Source organism: Rhinichthys klamathensis, unplaced genomic scaffold (assembly GCF_029890125.1).
Source record: "Rhinichthys klamathensis goyatoka isolate OS25496 unplaced genomic scaffold, OSU_Roscu_1.1 h1tg000223l_1, whole genome shotgun sequence".
NCBI lineage: Eukaryota > Metazoa > Chordata > Actinopteri > Cypriniformes > Leuciscidae > Rhinichthys > Rhinichthys klamathensis.
Window position 1 is genome coordinate 1,302,202 of NW_026606747.1, and position 19,317 is coordinate 1,321,518.

General features: G+C 40.1%; 1 long non-coding RNA gene across 1 annotated transcript; it reads right to left on the bottom strand.

The window, feature by feature from the left end:
• Window positions 1–2,062: 2,062 nt before the first annotated feature.
• Window positions 2,063–16,559, bottom strand: LOC130097735 (uncharacterized). Its single transcript, XR_008808337.1, has 2 exons — window positions 16,320–16,559; window positions 2,063–2,676 (listed from the first exon to the last, which is right to left on the bottom strand). It is a non-coding gene; the product is annotated as an uncharacterized LOC130097735 (long non-coding RNA).
• Between the last annotated feature and the right edge of the window lie 2,758 nt (window positions 16,560–19,317).

A 19,317-nucleotide genomic window follows, 5' to 3' on the forward strand; every position in this document is an offset into this window, starting at 1 on the left:
AAATATAATAAGGACTTCATTCATGAGTTCTCTGAGTTTTTGGCAGACATCTTTCCAAAATTTGATAAACTCTTGATTTGTGGGGATTTCAATGTTCATGTTTGTTGCCCGTCCGACCAATTAGCCACTGATTTTAAAAGACTTTTAGAAACTTTTAATTTAACTCAATCAGTGGATAAACCTACACACTATCGTGGGCATACCTTGGATCTCATTATCTCTTTTGGGCTTTCAATTTACGTTAAAGAGATCTCTGAGACTGCCATCTCAGATCATTTTCCCATTGTGTTTGAATATATAGCCCCCCCTCCAGCTAGAAAGTCTTTGGCTCCATCGTGCCAGCGTCGCATCATCACTTCAACCACAGCTGATGAATTCGCTGCTGCATTCAGAGACTCTGAGTTTTTTGCCATGAATGGCATGGTTTCTCCCATGAATGGCATGGTTTCTCCCATCTGTCCAGACAATATTCTTTCTTTCTTCCATTCTACCTGTTCCGGGATTCTGGACACTATCGCCCCTTTTCGGCATAAATCGGCTAAACCAACAACGGATCCCTGGATTAATGATAATACTCGTACCATTAGGCAATGTTGTAGGCAGGCTGAAAGGAAATGGAAAAAGGATAAACTGCATGTCTCTTTGGACATTTTGCGGGCCGGTCTTGCTGATTACCAGAGGGCCCTACAAGAGGCAAAATCTCAGTATCTTTCTGATATAATTTCTAGCAGCAGTCACTGCCCCAGGGTCCTGTTTACTACAATTAATTATTTTGTGAACCCACCAATTTCTGCTCTTGCTAATGTCTCAACTGTCACCTGTGAAAGTTTTCTTCACTTTTTTGTTGATAAGGTTGACTCTGTTAGACAGAGTACTAGGAAAGGTTTTAATAAGGAATTTTTTGTTGCTCCAGCTCATTCTGCTGTATTTGAGGAGTTTGAGTTAGTTTCTCTATCTTCCCTTGGCGAGATAGTGAAATCATTGTAGCCTACAAATTGTCCATTTGATATTATACCTGCTAGAGTGCTGAAACTGTTTTTTAACGTTGTTGGGCCTGGGCTTGTGGTTTTCATGAATAGCTGTCTTAGTCTAGGAACCGTCCCAGCTGCCTTTAAACATGCTGTGGTTAGGCCCCTTCTTAAAAAACCGAACCTTGACTCTACACTGCTATCTAATTTTAGACCTGTTTCTCATCTTCCATTTCTTTCTAAAGTTTTGGGAAAAGTTGTTTTCATACAGTTAAAACCCTTTTTGGAAAATAACTCTGTCCTTGAAAAATTTCAGTCTGGATTTAGGTCTCATCACAGCACTGAGTCTGCATTATTAAAGGTACACAATGATATTGCTTTCTTTGTAGATAACAAGTGTCCTGTTGCCTTAGTGCTACTGGACCTCACAGCAGCCTTTGACACGGTAGACCATACAATCCTCCTGTCACGCCTGGAGCAGTATGTTGGCATTCATGGCACTGCACTTAAGTGGTTTATGTCATACTTATCAAATAGAACTTTCTCTGTGATGATGGGGGATTTGTCTTCTTCTTGTGCTTCTCTTTCCTGTGGAGTCCCGCAAGGCTCCATTCTTGGCCCTATTTTGTTTTCATTATATATGCTACCGCTAGGGTCAATTATAGCCAAACACAACCTATCGTTTTACTGTTATGCAGATGATCTGCAAATCTATCTGCCATTGAAGCCTGGTGATGTACAAGGTACCTTAGTTGACTGCATCACGGACATTAAGCAGTGGTTTGCCCAAAATTTTATGCACTTAAATGAGGATAAAACGGAATATATTGTGTTTGGAGAATCTGTGTCTAATATATTGTGAAAATAGTTGCAAAGTCAATGCGTGAAGATTTGAAATAGCAATGGCAGATTTGAAAAGTTGCTAATGCCTAATTGAAGTTGTACTGCGAATGTGAATGAACGAATACAAGTTTGTGTCTGTCATTGCATTTCTGTGAATGGCATTTTACACAATTGTGACTACTTGTCTGCAGCTTCAAATTCAGAATACAGGTTTGTGACTATTGTCTGCGAGTAAAAATCTCAACATTCAACAGGTTTTCAAGTACAAATATTTATTGTACAAGTTCTTAAATTCACATCTATGTTCTCCAGTTTTGCTCCTCCTTTACCTTCATAAGATCACGCCGGCGTCGGTGAGAGGGGAGTTGAAGCTGGCCGTTGGGTCTGTGTGGTGGACTGGTCTGTTTCTCGTGGATCTGATCCGATGACTGTGCCGAGGATTGTTGTGTCAACGAGGTCTTCACAGGCGTTTGTTCCTAGGTCTTGTCTAGTTGTCATGTTCTCGTCTGGCATTCAGGCTGCTGTGGTCATCTTAGGGTGCAGGTCCACCGTCTGGTCTGGATGCAGACTAGATCCGGATGACTACAGTAGCCTAACCTTGGGATCAAAATGAGACAGAGAGACTAACATTAGCATAGATGCCATTCTTCTTACGATGTAAAAAGTACATTTGGTGTAAGCTACCTTTAACGGATGTGAATTATAGAAATGTGGGAGTGTGTTATGTTAATGCTAGGTTAAAGAGTTGTGTTTGTAATATAGATTTAAACTTATCTTGTGTCTGCCCCTCGGTCTGCTGCCAGTTCATGGATCCCTCGATCTCCATTTCAGCATAATTAGCCATGAGGGTTTCTCTGAACTGCATCTTTTAAATAAAGGAATACATATAGTGAGGTCAATATTAAATCTTAAGCATTAGTGTTTTAAGCACATAGGTTTGACAAATGTTGTTGCCAGAGTTCACGCAGCAGTTTAAAATATTGGTAACACTTTATAATAAGGTCTCATTTGTTAAAATTAGGCTAGTTAATGTGTTAACTACAGTAACATTGACATTGACCAATACATTTGTTACAGTATTTATTCATCTTTGTTAACATTAGTTAATAAAAATACAACTGTTCATTTTTGATTTAATAATGTATTAGTAAATGTCAAAATGAAAATGAACTAAGATGTATAAATGCTTAAGCATTGTGCATTCTTAATCCATGTTAACTAATGTAGTTAATTTATATTAACGAATGAAACCTTATTGTAGTAGTGTTACCAAAATAAATGTAAAAAGTGATAGTGTCAAATTCCAAACAGAGCGTTCAGATGAAACTTCAGTTTATGTTCGCTTGTATAGTCATAGTAACGTTATCATCCCCACTGCAGTAAAAATGTTAAGAGAACTACCATTTTAATAACATTATACAGAGATATTCGCTTTAATATTTTTCTTTCACTCTAAAGTGCTGCTCTAAAAGCAGATTACGTTACATTCAAAAACACAAGACGTGCCAATCAATGAATTAAAAAGCTGCACTTATTTTGCAGCTTCTCTTGTGTATCTATAACGCTTTTCCGTTTCGGAGTTCCCCACAGGAGTGTTAAAACCAAATAAATCATATTTTTAATTTCAGATTATACATGTTGTCTCCGCGGGTGTACTGCAGCAACAGAGTGGTGGTCAGTGTAGTTCGATTAACAAATAAATGACTCTTTTGAAATGTTCGTGAATCAAATCAGAAAGAGTCACCTGTATAGAGACCTATGGCGCCGAAAGCGTAGTCCGACTCCTATTATTCAAAAACTAATCACTCGTTGAAAAAGACGAATTGACTGATTAATTTTAGCAAACAAAATGGAATATAACTCATATCAATATCATTTCATTAGCCAACATTACAGTGCACTGGATACAGCACAGCAGTTTTTCTAATAAAAAAAATACACAATCATCCTAAAAAGGGACCGTAACACGTTAGGCCTTCTCTGGACTAAGAGAAGCGCTACTCCCTCTGGGACTGAATGGGTATTCTCCCAGATAGCAATGAGTCGGCGGACCACCGTCGGTTCTCCGGCGGCAGTAGAAGCGTCAGAATGGCGACATCGCAAACACGTTGGACGGCGCACCGCCGGCGGCAGCCGCTTTTTAAAAGTGGCAGCCGCCTTCCTACCGCCTTCGTTAAGCGGCCGCCGTTCCGCCGCCTTTATATTGAAGGCCGTCCTTCCGCGGCCCGCCGGAGGCAAACGCTATTTTCGAGCGCTCTGCCGTCGCTTATTCTGGCTATATATATTATATATATATATATATTTTTTATTTATAGCATGCAGTTTATCAAGAATAATGATTGCTCAAACCAGACAAATTTACAATTGGCATTTTTATTCCACATTTCAAAGTACAGTAACTGTCATTTAAACAAGATGTTTCAGATCACTGAAACATAACAGAAAAATAAATAAAACAATATACTAACATGCAGGTTTCCAATTCAATTTTGGTTAAACAGCCTTACAAGCAAATTACAACACTTACAATAAGTGTTCATATAAAAAGGACAGCTCTAGGGTAAAAAATTACCAGTAAACATTATGACAAGTAAAGAGGATATTTGATACCAAATAATGTGCAAGATACCAAATAAATAAAAGTATAACTACATTTACAAGCCATTTCTAACAATATGATAAGTGGTAGTAATTTATAGTAAAGCTCTGGAGTAGAATAGGCCATTATAACGGCAATGCTGACCTGTGGCACAAGGATTTACAAGCTTTATTTGAAAAAGAAAAAAAGAAAGTAATTTCCACAGTGAGTGAGTGTAGTCTGACACTTCTGACTTCTTTAGGGGTCTTGATTCTACTGACTGCAAGATAAAGAAAGGATTCCAGTTGTCAGTGATTCTGGGGTGTCAGTAGTCAGTATAGTTTTAAGTGGTCAGCTGTGGGTCCCTCTCAGCTGTGCGGCGCCTTTTTCTGCCTTCACGGTCAGATACGCGTAACGCGTAACGTTAACCTGGACCGCCTCATCAGTGCATCCTGGGTTGCCGGGTCCTTCCGGATGGCTAATATAGAAAATACAGATCTGTTGTTTAATTTGAATTGCATGAGGACAATAGGACATACACATCTACTTAAATCTAAAAAAAATATCCAACTTACTTTGAACAATGGTCTTCAGGAACATGTCTCTAAAACATGCTTTATCCCCAACACCAAGCTGAAAATCCAAAAAAGTGTTACAAATTACATTTCTCTGAAGCTTCTCATAAATAAATAAAAAATGTGAAAGGCTAAGGATTCAGACTGTAATATATGCAGTATACAATCTTAAATTTTACTTTATATCTAGGTCTACTACATGTACAGGTAGCCCCAGTGGGAATTAAACCGACAGCCACAGGTGCTGTTTGCAAGTTGTACCTGGGTCAATATATAATTGTGGGAGATTTTGAGTTTGAATAATTCTGGGAAAAAATATATTTATTTACAAAATATTATTATCTTCCCTGATAAATCATCCCTGAAATATTTTGTTTTTAGTCATTGCCAAGCTCAGGCATAATTGATTTCAGATATTTAGTTTTAAAAACAAGAAGTTACTCATTATTTGGTCAACTATGTTACGGACAAAACCTATAAGTTTTAACTTTAAGTAAATGGCAGACATTTTAAAAAATCATTACTCTTGGAAGAATATGTGTCTATTTACCTACCTTTTCAATTAAAATACCCAATTAATTAAGAAAATACACATTTTGTTCAATTGAAACCCCAAAATTCAAGTACTGAAGTAACCGGTCTGTATATTTTGTTTCCAAACTGCTTGATTCATGATAATTTTCTTGATGAAATTATGCTGAGGTATATATTTGACAGCTACTCAGTTTCTAAATATTTACTTGGAGATTACGGAACCATTGAAATACATATATTTTTTAAAAAACATAATGGTAACTTAATTGACAGCCCAGTATCATAGTTGACAAAAGTAACATAGTTGACTGGACATGACAAAGTAGGATGATGTATTTAACAAAAACAATCCTAAACTATATCAATTATTATATGTTAGCTAATCTTTTATTGCATTTAATCAAGACCTGTTGAATAGCCTATTTCATGACAAAGGAGAAATACAGACACACATCAGTTTACAAGGATCAATCACAACTTTATTAACAAGCACATATATCAAATGCTTGTACAGTCAGTCCAATACTCAATGTGTGCACAAATCACAATATAAGGGTATCAGGTCCCCCTACATTAGGCGACCAGCCCCAATCTGTGTGTCAAGCCCTAGCCACACGGGTTCTAGCCTGGCAAGCTATCCCCGATGTGTCGAGTTGGGTCATAAACACTATAAAGCGAGGTTACTCGCTCCAATTCGCTCGCAGACCCCCGAAATTTCAGGCGGTTCTCGAGACTTCGGTGAGAAGCAACGTGGGTCACGTGCTTCGCACCGAAGTACAGAATCTATTAGCAAAAGGGGCGATAGAATTAGTCCCCCCCGCGCTAAAAAATATGGGTTTTTACAGCCGCTATTTTCTGATTCCGAAAAAAAGACGGCGGTCTCAGACCCATTCTAGATTTAAGACATTTGAACAAAGCTCTCATGAGACGGCCGTTCAAAATGTTAACGATCAAACATATCCTCGCGCAAGTGCGCCCAGGGGGATTGGTTTGTCACAATGGATCTGAAAGATGCTTACTTTCACATTCAAATAAATCCTCGTCACAGGCCATTCTTGAGATTCGCCTTCGAGGGCCGGGATTATCAATACACCGTTCTGCCGTTCGGTCTATCGTTGGTACCCCGTACATTCACGAAGTGTGTGGATGCAGCGCTTTCTCCTCTGAGACATCAGGGAGTGCGCGTGTTAAATTATCTCGGCGACTGGCTGGTGCTGGCACAGTCGAGAATCGAGCTATTAGCTCACAGGGATTTGATTCTCGGCCATCTAAAATGCCTGGGTTTCACAATCAATGTTTCAAAAAGCAAACTAACCCCCAGCCAGAGCGTGATCTTTCTGGGCACAGTTTTAGACTCGAGAGCTATGACAGCGCGACTCACACCAGAGCGCGCGCTCTCGGTGCAAGTGCTTGCAGGCACTTTCAGATTGCGCGAGCGCGCGCCACTGAAGAAATTTCAGAAACTGCTTGGTCTCATGGCAGCAGCATCGCCAGTACTCCGCATGGGATTACTACGCATGCGCCCGATGCAGCATTGGCTGACACGCCATGTGCCAACTCATGCATGGCAGTCAGGCAGCTTACACGCGCATGCAATGGTTCATATGCATATGGTGAATCACGGTTGTTTAAGAACCCTGATTCTCTGGCGGGCTCAGAACTGGCACCACGTGGGGGTGACAATGGGAACAATTTCCAGGAGGAAAGTGGTTCTTACAGATGCATCCAACCTGGGTTGGGGAGCGCTGCACGAGGGCATGCCTGCATCCGGCCTCTGGTCGAGCACGGAGCAGAGCTTACATATCAACTGTCTGGAGATGAAAGCAGTTGGGTTGGCCCTGAAGGCATTTCTGTCGAACCTCAGAGGTCACCACGTCTTAGTCCGCACAGACAATAGGTCAGTGGTGGCCTACATGAATCGCCAGGGGGGCATCAGGTCAGGGAACCTGCATGCGATGGCGAGAGACCTCCTCTATATGGGCACAAACCAACCTGAGCTCTCTGAGAGCAGCGCATATCCCGGGCGTCCAGAATGTGGGCGCGGATATGCTTTCACGGGGCAACACTCCCCTCGGCGAGTGGTCCCTGAACCCACAGACGGTCAGTCTGATATGGAAGGTGTTTGGCGAGGCCGAAATCGACCTTTTCGCCTCGAGAATCAACACCCACTGCAAATTGTTCTTCTCGGAGAACAGGGACGCGCTGGCCCAACCGTCCCCTTTATGCCTTTCCCCCCCGTCTCGATGATTCCACAAGTCATCAAACGGGTCAGAGAGAGCGGGTGCCCAGTCCTTCTGGTGGCCCCTCTCTGGAAAAGCAGACCGTGGTTCCCGGAACTGGTTCAGTTATCGGACACAATCCCATGGCCTGTCCCACTGAGGAAAGACCTCCTCACACAGGCGAACGGGACATTGTGGCATCCGAGACCCGATTTATAGGCCCTCCATGTTTGGCCCCTCAACGGGTACCCAAGGACCTTCCTAAGAAGGTTTTAAGCACTAAATCTGAAGCCAGGGCCCCATCGACTCGGCGCCTGCATGCTTCAAAATGGTCAGGTTTTTCCAGCTGGTGCTCGAAAAATCAGGCTGACCCAGAGTCATGTGAGATATCTGTGGTTCGCTCATTCTTACAGGAGCTGCTGGACGCGGGTTGCTCCCCGTCCACGCTCAAAGTGTATGTGGCAGCCATAGCAGCACATCATGTTCTGACGGCTGGCCAGTCACTGGGAAGAAAAGTCCTGGTCGTAAGATTCCTGAAAGGTGCGAGGAGAATGAACCCCTCCAGACCTCCGTCTGTGCCGCCTTTGGACCTCTCCACGGTCCTGGGGGCTCTGAAAGGTCCGCCTTTCGAACCGCTCCAATCGGTTGATCTAAAAACCCTCTCGCTGAAGACCGCTCTCCTTATGGCGTTGGCATCTATCAAGCGAGTGGGAGATCTGCAGGCGCTCTCTGTGAGCCCTGCATGTTTGGAGTTGGGTCCAGATGACTCCAGAGTCATCCTCAAGCCCAGGCATGGTTACGTTCCTAACGTGCTCTCAACACTGTTCAGAGCACAGGTGGTGACGTTATCAGCCCTCCCTCCTTCTGCAGAGGATGGAGAGGTTAATCTTCTCTGCCCTGTCTGAGCGCTGAGAATCTATCGGGAGCGTTCTGCGTCTTTTAGACAATCAGAACAGCTTTTTATCTGCTTTGGTGGTAGATCCAAGGGGGATCCAGTCACTAAGGGGATATGAGGATATGTTTGATCGTTAACATTTTGAACGGCCGTCTCATGAGAGCTTTGTTCAAATGTCTTAAATCTAGAATGGGTCTGAGACCGCCGTCTTTTTTCGGAATCAGAAAATAGCGGCTGTAAAAACCCATATTTTTTAGCGCGGGGGGGACTAATTCTATCGCCCCTTTTGCTAATAGATTCTGTACTTCGGTGCGAAGCACGTGACCCACGTTGCTTCTCACCGAAGTCTCGAGAACCGCCTGAAATTTCGGGGGTCTGCGAGCGAATTGGAGCGAGTAACCTCGCTTTATAGTGTTTATGACCCAACTCGACACATCGGGGATAGCTTGCCAGGCTAGAACCCGTGTGGCTAGGGCTTGACACACTGATTGGGTCTGGTCGCCTAACGTAGGGGAACCTGCTATAATGGCGAATTTGGTGCTGCTTTTCTGCAGCAGATAATCGTGGCATTTGCCTGAAAACAAGTTTACTTTTATAATATTTATTGCAAAGTATTTTATAGTTACTGTACAATTAGAATATTAAATGAACTCCTGAAAACTATAAGAACATGTCATGAATGTCAACTATGTTACTCTTGGTCAACTAAGTTACCTTTGCAGAGTAACATAGGTGACTGGTAACCTAGTTGACATTTTTGCTGTTTTTAGGGATAAAATCAAAATGGTTGCCTAGCACCAGACACCACATGGCATTTTACGGAGAGGTTCTTCTGAATATTATATGTACAACTGAGTAAAATTGAAATTCAAAGTTATTTATGAATTCATTGTAGTAACATTGTTGACATATGATAAGTACACATTTGCCCCAAGCACTACTTTAGGTGAAATAACTGAAAATGTGGAGGGAGAACATACATTGGAGTCTTGCTAGTTTTCTCTTCAGGAGGAAATGACATCATGTGGAGCAGGTCATGTGATTTGGAAAACACACTCTTCCTTGAGGGGTGTATTTGCTATGGGTAACTTAGATGACAGCGACTTCTCGGACACATATTCAGTTTGTCAATTTCTATTGAAAATGTGACATATTGCCCAAAAAGACACATTGTTCACAATTACCTCAACTTAATGTAAATAATATAATTAAAACTGTTTTTGAATAAGTTTTTTAAATGTTTTTTTAGGTTATGAGATTGTGGTTGTAATTCCTTTCGGACGGTTATTTAGTTGACATTTTAGGGATATCTAGTAAATTTTTATAAATAAATGATTATTTCCATAATAATTAATTATGGAATCTGTAAAGACAAGATCATGAAGAACACTGAAGACTTTTAAAATTTTATTTTAATAAGCATGTTTGCGAGATAAATCTCATGGACATGAAAACTCCCTCAATTATATATTGACCCACCTAATTGCTCAGTGCAAGCAAACGTCTTCAACATTGTTTGTTGAACTTGCTTCACCTGCTCTTGAAGTAAGATTTTACAATTCGTATTTTTATATGTAATATTGTAGTGTTTATTATAAATGATTTATCTGTGCACTTCATTATTCTTTTAAAATTCATGTAGCCTTATAATCTTTAATCAAATACGTTACCCTTCCCTCCCCCCTCGAAACGACTTCTCTTCTCTTCCGGTCATGTGCTATGGCGCGAGGGCGTGGCAACTCCCCTCAAACCGTGCTATGAGCAGAGATGGAGAAGAGGAGCGCTAGAGTAAAACCCTGCCCTCCGTTCAATATACCGTTTCATTTTTAAATACATCACAACACTGGAGAAAAGTCGTTTGTAACTTCCTGTTCATGCCGACTTCAAATAGAAGCAATAGTTTCTAAGACAAAAAAAACTTCACAAATAACATCACTTACTTGTACTCAAACTCTTGGCTCTGTGAAGTGGAGTCTGGATTACTGGGGAGAAACCTGGTTGCGAGAAAGAGGAAACAGAAATTTGAAAATCTAACAAATGGTATAGTTTAGTGGCAGGATCATAAATCCAGCATAACAGCAATAGATTTTACATACCAGTTCAGCATTTTCCTGGTTTTCTGGAATCGATGCATCTTTCTAGCGTTTTTTTTCTTGAGACTTCCAAGATTCTAGAGTAGGGAATAATGAATGAAAGAGTCAGTTATCCACAATAAACAGAAAATAAATTACACAGATGAAATACAGGAAAATCAAATACACAAGTCAGACCCATTTACCTGCTCCCTTCATGAACTTAAAATGATGTTTCTCCCAGGTGCTGTGTGGAGGTGTGCAGAGGATGGCTAAATTGTTGCCTTCGTCTTTTTGCTGAGGTTAAATGGGGGCCAATGGCACATGCTCTCGCTGAGCCACTCTTGCGGAACCACTGCAAATGGCAGATCCTCCTCGTTGATAAACTGAACAATGTGAACCATCTAAAATAGAAGAACATTTTGCATAAAGTATTCTCAAGGTCGGACATCCGGGACTTTTACTCCCATAACGCACTGCGCGCGCATAGCAACGCGGCGAAGGGTAAAACAAACAAGCGCCCGCCATTAAGCAACACGTGAATATAGGGTATGCACATACCATTTTACTTTAAATCTAAATAGAAATGTAATCTCAAATGAATGGACAAATTGAGGGACAAATCAAAGAATAACAAAATAATACCACTGCAGAGATGGCCACTCAATTTTCTGTTGCTATGTTATGACATTGCTATGCATAATGGTCAGCAGCTCTACACTGAAAAGCATCAATGGAATGCACTAACGGTAGTTGTGTGGGGAATAAGATACATTTATGCAGTTAGCCTTTTTTTGGCTTTTTGAAAAAACTGTGTCCCTCACTGACATTGTACAAGCTGTGCCACTGACAGACTGAGCTCATTACAGCCACTTTGTAACACGGTGCTTTTGAATGAAGTTTTTTTTTTAATGAATAAACAATCGATTACATAGTTAATGTAATCAATGCTTGATGGGTATTTAAACATGACAGCAAGTGTAGGACACGTGGTATGTACACATGGTGTTCATACCAGGGGATTTGATGAGGTAATTATATATGTCTGGATACTCGAGCCTGGGCCATGCTTTTGGGTTGTTCTCCCAGGACTCAGCTGGATGCCGATAGGGACAAGATTGTAAACCTACAAGCGACAGCTTTCTGTGGTACCTGGTCAATGCAGGCGCTAGGAGACTGTCTATATATTGATAAGACATTCTGTAATAGAAGAAGATCTGTATTCATATAGCTGCTAGCGCCTTTCACAGACATGTAACGTTAGCTAGTCACAAAGCGCTTTACATGAGTGTTTTATTAAAGCTCCAGTCGGCAAGTCTGGCAGATTGAGTGGATTTAGGAAAATTTTTAATGTTTACAACTCTCATGCCCCTCCCCCACTATCAACGGATACCCTCCCACCCAGTTCATGCTCGTCAGTGCGTGTGCACCAGATTTTCAGTGAACGCCAGGACTCTCAAGTGTCACGCATTGAGCGTGACAGTCACTCATTTCGGTCTTTTGTCACGCTCTCCCGCCACACATTGTATTTCTCACGCTGAAAAACTATTTGAACATATATTTAATATGCCGCAGCGCCCAAAACTCTGGCCGCGCCGCTCTCACTGTGGAACCGGCATGAATCAAGCGCGTCTCCTCTGGTGTTGTTCGTCGAGCTACAATTGTGTAGCTCGACGAACAACACCAGAGGAGACGCGCTTGATTCATGCCTGGAGCTTTAATATATAATTACCTCATCAAATCCCCTGGTATGAACACCATGTGTACATACCACGTGTCCTACACTTGCTGTCATGTTTAAATACCCATCAAGCATTGATTACATTAACTATGTAATCGATTGTTTATTCATTAAAAAAAAAACTTCATTCAAAAGCACCGTGTTACAAAGTGGCTGTAATGAGCTCAGTCTGTCAGTGGCAATCAGAAAATAGCACTATTGTATCTGGGTAAGATTTAACGCAACAACCAATGACAAAAATGTATCCAAACCCCCGTCGGCTGGGTGTCACTCTTACCTGTCTTCAAAACTTGAGAGCCCTGGAACGCGCCCGTCTCATCAGCATCCATCAACACCATGGAGTATTTGGAGGTATGCTGTCCTGGCTAATGTACCGATAGATTGCAATTGCTAACGTCATTTATACTCTAAATGAGCTTACTTGATTTTCCGCCATCACTCTTCGTTACTGTGCGAACTTCCGCGAACTTCAGGCGTGTGCATGTGATTGTAACGTGCGCGACGGGTGGCGTGTGCCAGATCTGTGATTGACAGTCAGATCTCACACCTCCCTGCGCTGATTGGACATGATGAACCGGGAGCTGTGGATTTTTGCTAAACAAATAACAAGCTCCAGGTGGAGTTAGAAGCTCGGGGTTTTTTCTAAAACCACTTTATTTATGTTGTTCTGTCAGATTATAGTGTCGATTTCACTGAATATGATCAAAAAAATGTTGCCGACGGCAGCTTTAACGTTACATTCACTTCTCACCACCGACATACATTCGCATACACAAATATCATTCATCATTAATACAAAGTAGTCCGTTAGTATCCATAACTGACATAATCCACAGCAAAACTTCTGTGAATAGATACCTTTTTGATTTGCCTCGGGCTTTGCCTTTGGTTTGTTTTACCCTTCGCGGCTGGTTGCTATGCAGGTCACATGATTTGTGACGTAACGCCGACCAAGAGAATACTTTTTGATTAATTTCCAGGCAAAATCAATAACATTAAAATGCTCACCCCTTCAAAAAACTAGTCATTTTCACAAGTGGATCAACAGAAAACCATGTTCAGACAAACACAATCATATACATATACACACATATATACATATACACACATATATATACACACACATACATCGTTATTTTTGTAAGAAAACACCAAAAGTTAAACTTTCTAGATGTAAAGCTTTCTTTCTAGATGTAAAGCTTTGGCGATCTACTGTAGCTAGATACATTTCAACATGTCGAACATGCTTGAATTCAGTGAGTAAAAAAGCGGAGCAGCATGTGTTAGCTAACACTGTAAGTTAAACTAGACTAGCAGCATGGTTGTCGAATCAAACAAAACATCATTATGTTTAGCAGCTAGTTAGAAAACAACACAAGTTATACTGATCAGTCTTTCTTGTCGTAAAGATTTTGCTAACGTTACCATTCCCACGTGGGCGGGAGAATTGTCCTTCAGGATTTGGTTACGTAAGTTAGTTAATTATTCGACTGACCAATACTATCTTAAACCACATACTGTAGTACTCACACTTGCATAAACATACGTAAATATAGTTAAAAGAAGAAAAGAAAAAACTAACGCCAGGAAGAAACTAAGTAACGTTAGCCTAACTAACGTTAGCTATGTCAGAAACATGACGGAAACTTTGTAAACAAGGCTAACTTACTAGCTTGACTAGTAAGGCAAGAACATATTTGAAAAAGATGAACTAAAAATGTAAAAAATGAACATAATATTGCGTTACACAAAAAGGACAAATGTACTTACTTTAAAGATCGTAGTCAAATGCTGCGTCCCAATTCGCATACTATCCGTCCTAAATAGTATTCGAAAATAGAATTAGTACGTCCCAAATCATAGTATGTTGAAATGAGTGTCCCAAAGAGACCCGGATGGTCTACTATATCCGGTCAGAATCCGAAGTGCAGATCGCTGCGCACTCTAACGGCTGATATTGCCCACAACCCATCACGCGCTGGACGAGGATTCGGTTAGAACTACAAACACAAGTGAAGAGTGTTCAAAAACTACAGACATGGATGACGCGCGAGTCCGACGGTTATGTAGAGAGGTTTAGACAAAGGGGTTTGAGTGATTAATTGTCAGTATCTAACCTGACGAAAATGTATTTATTCAATGTTGTCCACATTATATTGCATCTGCAGCAGCATTGTGAACTTCTGCAAAGATACGTTTAGCCATTCACTTTTAAATGCATTATTATATTCAAATTCCAAACACATGAGGAGAGTCTCGGCATGAAAGACCCAGGACTGGCAGATGAACGTGCGACAACAATTCTCTCCGAAATGGTAAGAAGTTATATTAGATTGAATGGAGGATTTTAACTGTGACGAGATGATTGACAGGGCAGTTTACGGTGACAGGATGCACGCGACAGATCTGTCCGTTAAAGATGACGAAGTAGTATGTCCCAAAGCTTGCCTACTCTTTTGCTACACACTCAAAAGTATGTACTTTTTCTTCACAAAAAGAGTACATACTTTTAGGGCGTAGTATAAGTAGGCGAATTGGGACGCAGCAATGACTAGATAGGATATCCTCTCCAAATACTGAAATCGTGTGACGAGTGGCCACTGTTGTGTTGGTAAATCTGCTTCCGTTTTTTAGGTACTGCCCCTCTCGGCCGGTGGAGGTACTTCTCTGTTTGTGCTTTAATACTTTCTTAAACATTTGTACAGATTGCAAAACTCGCAATTGCAAATTAATCCCTTACACCTGTAAAAGGTAAAATAAATAAAAAAATCGAGCTTGTAAAAAAATGAAAGACATAAACGAAATTTCCTGGGGTGACAGAGAGACAAAATATTTCTAAATATTTCACTTTATCTGTCAGGTCAAAACAGGGATTTTCATGTTTATTATAAATATTACCATGGTTGCAAATTAATAAAAAAAATCTAAAGCATACCCAAGCTTTTGGCCAAGTTGCAGATGTCTTTCACTGTTCACTGATTTCAGGCATTGGTGAAAAGTCTAACTTCATCCATTTATTCTGCTAAATTGTTCATACCATGAATGAAATATTTATTTTAAAACCTAATCAGAATCAGAAAGATATTTATTGCCAAGTAAGTTTTACAAAAGGAATTATTTTTGGACTATTTGTGCATCTCAATTGTGCATAAATCAAAGAAATGTAAAGAATTGTCACCTTAAGTGAATAAAATAATTCTATATATTTTACATAGGCCTATCACTGAATCGCTTCAGAGTTTTTTTTAATGTATTTTCCTAAACCTTATCATGGAATCAGACTGAGTCAAATCTGTTATAAACCCTAATGACTTTGGAGCAACAACAACAACAAAATTTGATATAATTCACATAATAATTATAATCGCTTTAGTTTAAATGTGAAAGTTAAAATGCTGTCAGTTCCACTCATGCCAATGACATGGCTGGTCGATTTCAAAGCGGCTTGCCGCTAGCCGGCCGCGGTTCATTTAGACGGCGGCAACCGCCAGAGAGAATGAAGTCGGCGGCCCGGCGGCTGTTCGCCGGCGGCATCTCGCAAGAAATGGGAGTGACGTATTCGGCGGCAAACGTTTCATCTCCGCCAGCGGGGCGCACCTATAGCCGACAGTTTGGGGCCGGCGCCAAAAAGAAGCCGTGACGATATTTTTTGCTATCTGGGCTGAAGTTACGTAATTATCATAGCAAACATCTAGATATTAAACACTATTTTTATCTTGACAATTTAAACATCAAACAACTCTAGAACAATAAATGAATTATATTACTTGTGTTTGCAGCTAAATGATTCCTCTCAAAAAAACGTTCTGCACTGCAGGATCTTCCTCAGGATTTAGGCTGAGTTCCTTAAAGGGATAGTTCACTTTGAAATTAATTTTTGATATGTTAGCTTACCTCAAGGGCATCCAAGATGTAGGTGTCTTTGTTTCCACAGAAGTTTCAATTTTGATATTTTTAGGTCAAACCATTCTTGTCTGTCAGTCATATAATGCAGGTCTATGGTCACCACCTCAAAGAGCATGCACAGAGAAGTCCAAATTAAACATGATTTAATGACTCGTAAATGTAAGTACACATTGATGGCCTAAGACACGAAACGAGCGGTTTCTGTGAGAAAACTAACAGTATTTATATCGTTTTTACCTCTTGTAAACACAGCCACGTCCAAGTGATCTGAGGGCGCGGGCGCTTCGGTCTGTGCAAGCGCCGGAAGTGATCTCTTGCGCGTGTACGTCACTCATTGTTTACACACAGATTTCGGAAGTGTTACCTTTCACTGTGCAGATCTAAACATATTTAGATATACAGGAAATCGCAATGGAAGACGATTTCGATATATCAACAGACAACGTCGAATTTTTTTCCCAACCGCGCGAGAGATCACTTCCGGCGCTTTCTGCCAACAACATGAAAATCACCACAGTCGTAGTCAGTGAGATGTAGAACAATAATCTGGTGGAATTTGCTAAAAAACAATTTGATTTAAAAATGTTATGAATTTATTAAATATTGCTGTATAACAAGGTATGTAGTATAGGACTTTGGCAGGTAATTATTAAATAATAAAACAGTAGAACAACATGAAAATCACCACAGTCGTAGTCAGTGAGATGTAGAACAATAATCTGGTGGAGTTTGCTAAAAACAATTTGATTTAAATTTTTTATAAATGTATTAAATATTGCTGTATAACAAGGTATGTAGTATAGGACTTTGGCAGTTAATTATTAAATAATAAAACAGTAGAACAACATGAAAATCACCACATTGGTAGTCAATGAGATGAAGAACAATATTCTGGTGGAATTTGCTAAAAACAATTTGATTTAAAAATGTTATGAATTTATTAAATATGGCTGTATAACAAGGTATGTAGTATAGGACTTAGACAGGTAATTATTAAACAATAAAAAAGTAGAACAACATTAAAATCACCACAGTCGTAGTCTGTGAGATGTAGAACAATAATCTGGTGGAGTTTGCAGAAAACAATTAGATTTTTTTTAATGAATTTATTAAATATTGCTGTATAACAAGGTATACAGTATAGGACTTTGACAGACAATTATTAAATAATAAAACAGTAGAACAACATGAAAATCACCACAGTCGTAGTCTGTGAGATGTAGAACAATAATCTGGTGGAGTTTGCAGAAAACAATTAGATTTTTTTTAATGAATTTATTAAATATTGCTGTATAACAAGGTATACAGTATAGGACTTTGACAGACAATTATTAAATAATAAAACAGTAGAACAACATGAAAATCACCACAGTGGTAGTCAGTGAGATGTGGAACAAGAATCTGGTGGAGTTTGCAGAAAACAATTTGATTTGATTTTTTTTATAATTCGACTTGTATAGACCTAACAGGCGATCTTTGGTCTTGTGAATCTATAATTCGTTCCCTGGCCAATAGTTTTGGCAGAAGGCTAAGTGAAGTTTCATATATTTGAGCGCTGAATTTGTATATTTGACTGAATTGTCAGTAGCAGAGCGAGCTGAGTGGCGCTTTCAAGAACGCGCTGTTCCATTGGCAGAATTACTGGACTCGCGTCCTCGGGATCATTCTCCTGAGTCGGACTTTGTGTAGGCTACATGGTATTGAGAAACGCCTAATGCCGGCGCTTGTTAATTGTGACAAACATGCCGAGAAGCAAGAACAAGATCTGCATTCGATCCTGTTAAGTGTCTATTTTTTTTGTTTATACTCACAATAAAAACAAAGTGTTGTGCTTTTTGTCAAATAAAGAAAAATAAACATGATGCGAGTTTTGCCTTCTCTCTGTCAGTGAAGTCCACTCTGAAACGCGTCCGAAAATGAACTGTAACTCAGTGAATACTTGTCACAGAGGCACGAGAGATTTTTCTTTATGAAGCTGAAATTTATATAAAAAACAAACATTCTCAGTTTATGTAATCTGTATGAAAAGAGATGTCAGTCGTTTTCCTTTCAGCTAATTTTACCTTATTAAGTGCTAATGTGACACGCCCACAGAGAGAGGGCGCTATTCAAACGCAAATGAAAACGCTATTCAAACGCCATGCAAACAGGCCAACGCCCACATCAGCTGGATAAAACACATCCAGTTTAATAAGAATCTTGTACTTTACCTCGTCAAATAATACTATCGTAATAATCCTGGAAAAGTTACCTCAGAAGTGCTGGAAGTTTAATTTCGAGGAACGGATCCAGCTGATGTAGTAAGTTATTTATTCTTAAGTGCTTGGTTCTAATTCTTCGCATGTTGACTCTAAAACGCCTCTGATTGGCCACTGCGTTCATGCGCTTGAAACATGTCTGATTAGCTACAATGCTCAACTCTGAAACAACACAATGTAAGTAATAATAATAATAATATATTTATTTTGTATAGCGCCTTTAAAAGTAGCTTTCTCAAAGCGCTTTACAGACAGACATAACAGCAGAGGAGTAAGACAATGTAAATACAAAAATAAACACATAACATTATGATCATGTAAAAGCAATCCTAAAATAAAATGTTTTAAGAAGAGATTTAAAAGTCACTAAAGTTTTTGCTTCCCTAATGTCGGCCAGAAGAGAATTCCAGAGCTTTAGGAGCATAGACAGAAAATGCTCGGTCACCCCACGTATGAAGCCATGTCTTCGGAACAACCAAAAGTCCACTCTGCGAGGAACACAGATTGCGACGTGGTGTGTAAGGGATTAATAAATTAGTCAATTACTGAGGTGCCAGATTGTGCAGAGATTTATAGGCCAGCATAAGGATTTTAAAATCAATACGGTACCTAACAGGTAGCCAGTGCAGGCACTCCAAGACCGGGGTTATATGGTCCCTGGCCCTGACCCCAGACAGTACTCTAGCAGCTGAATTTTGAAGATATTGCAATTTATCCAATGATGATTT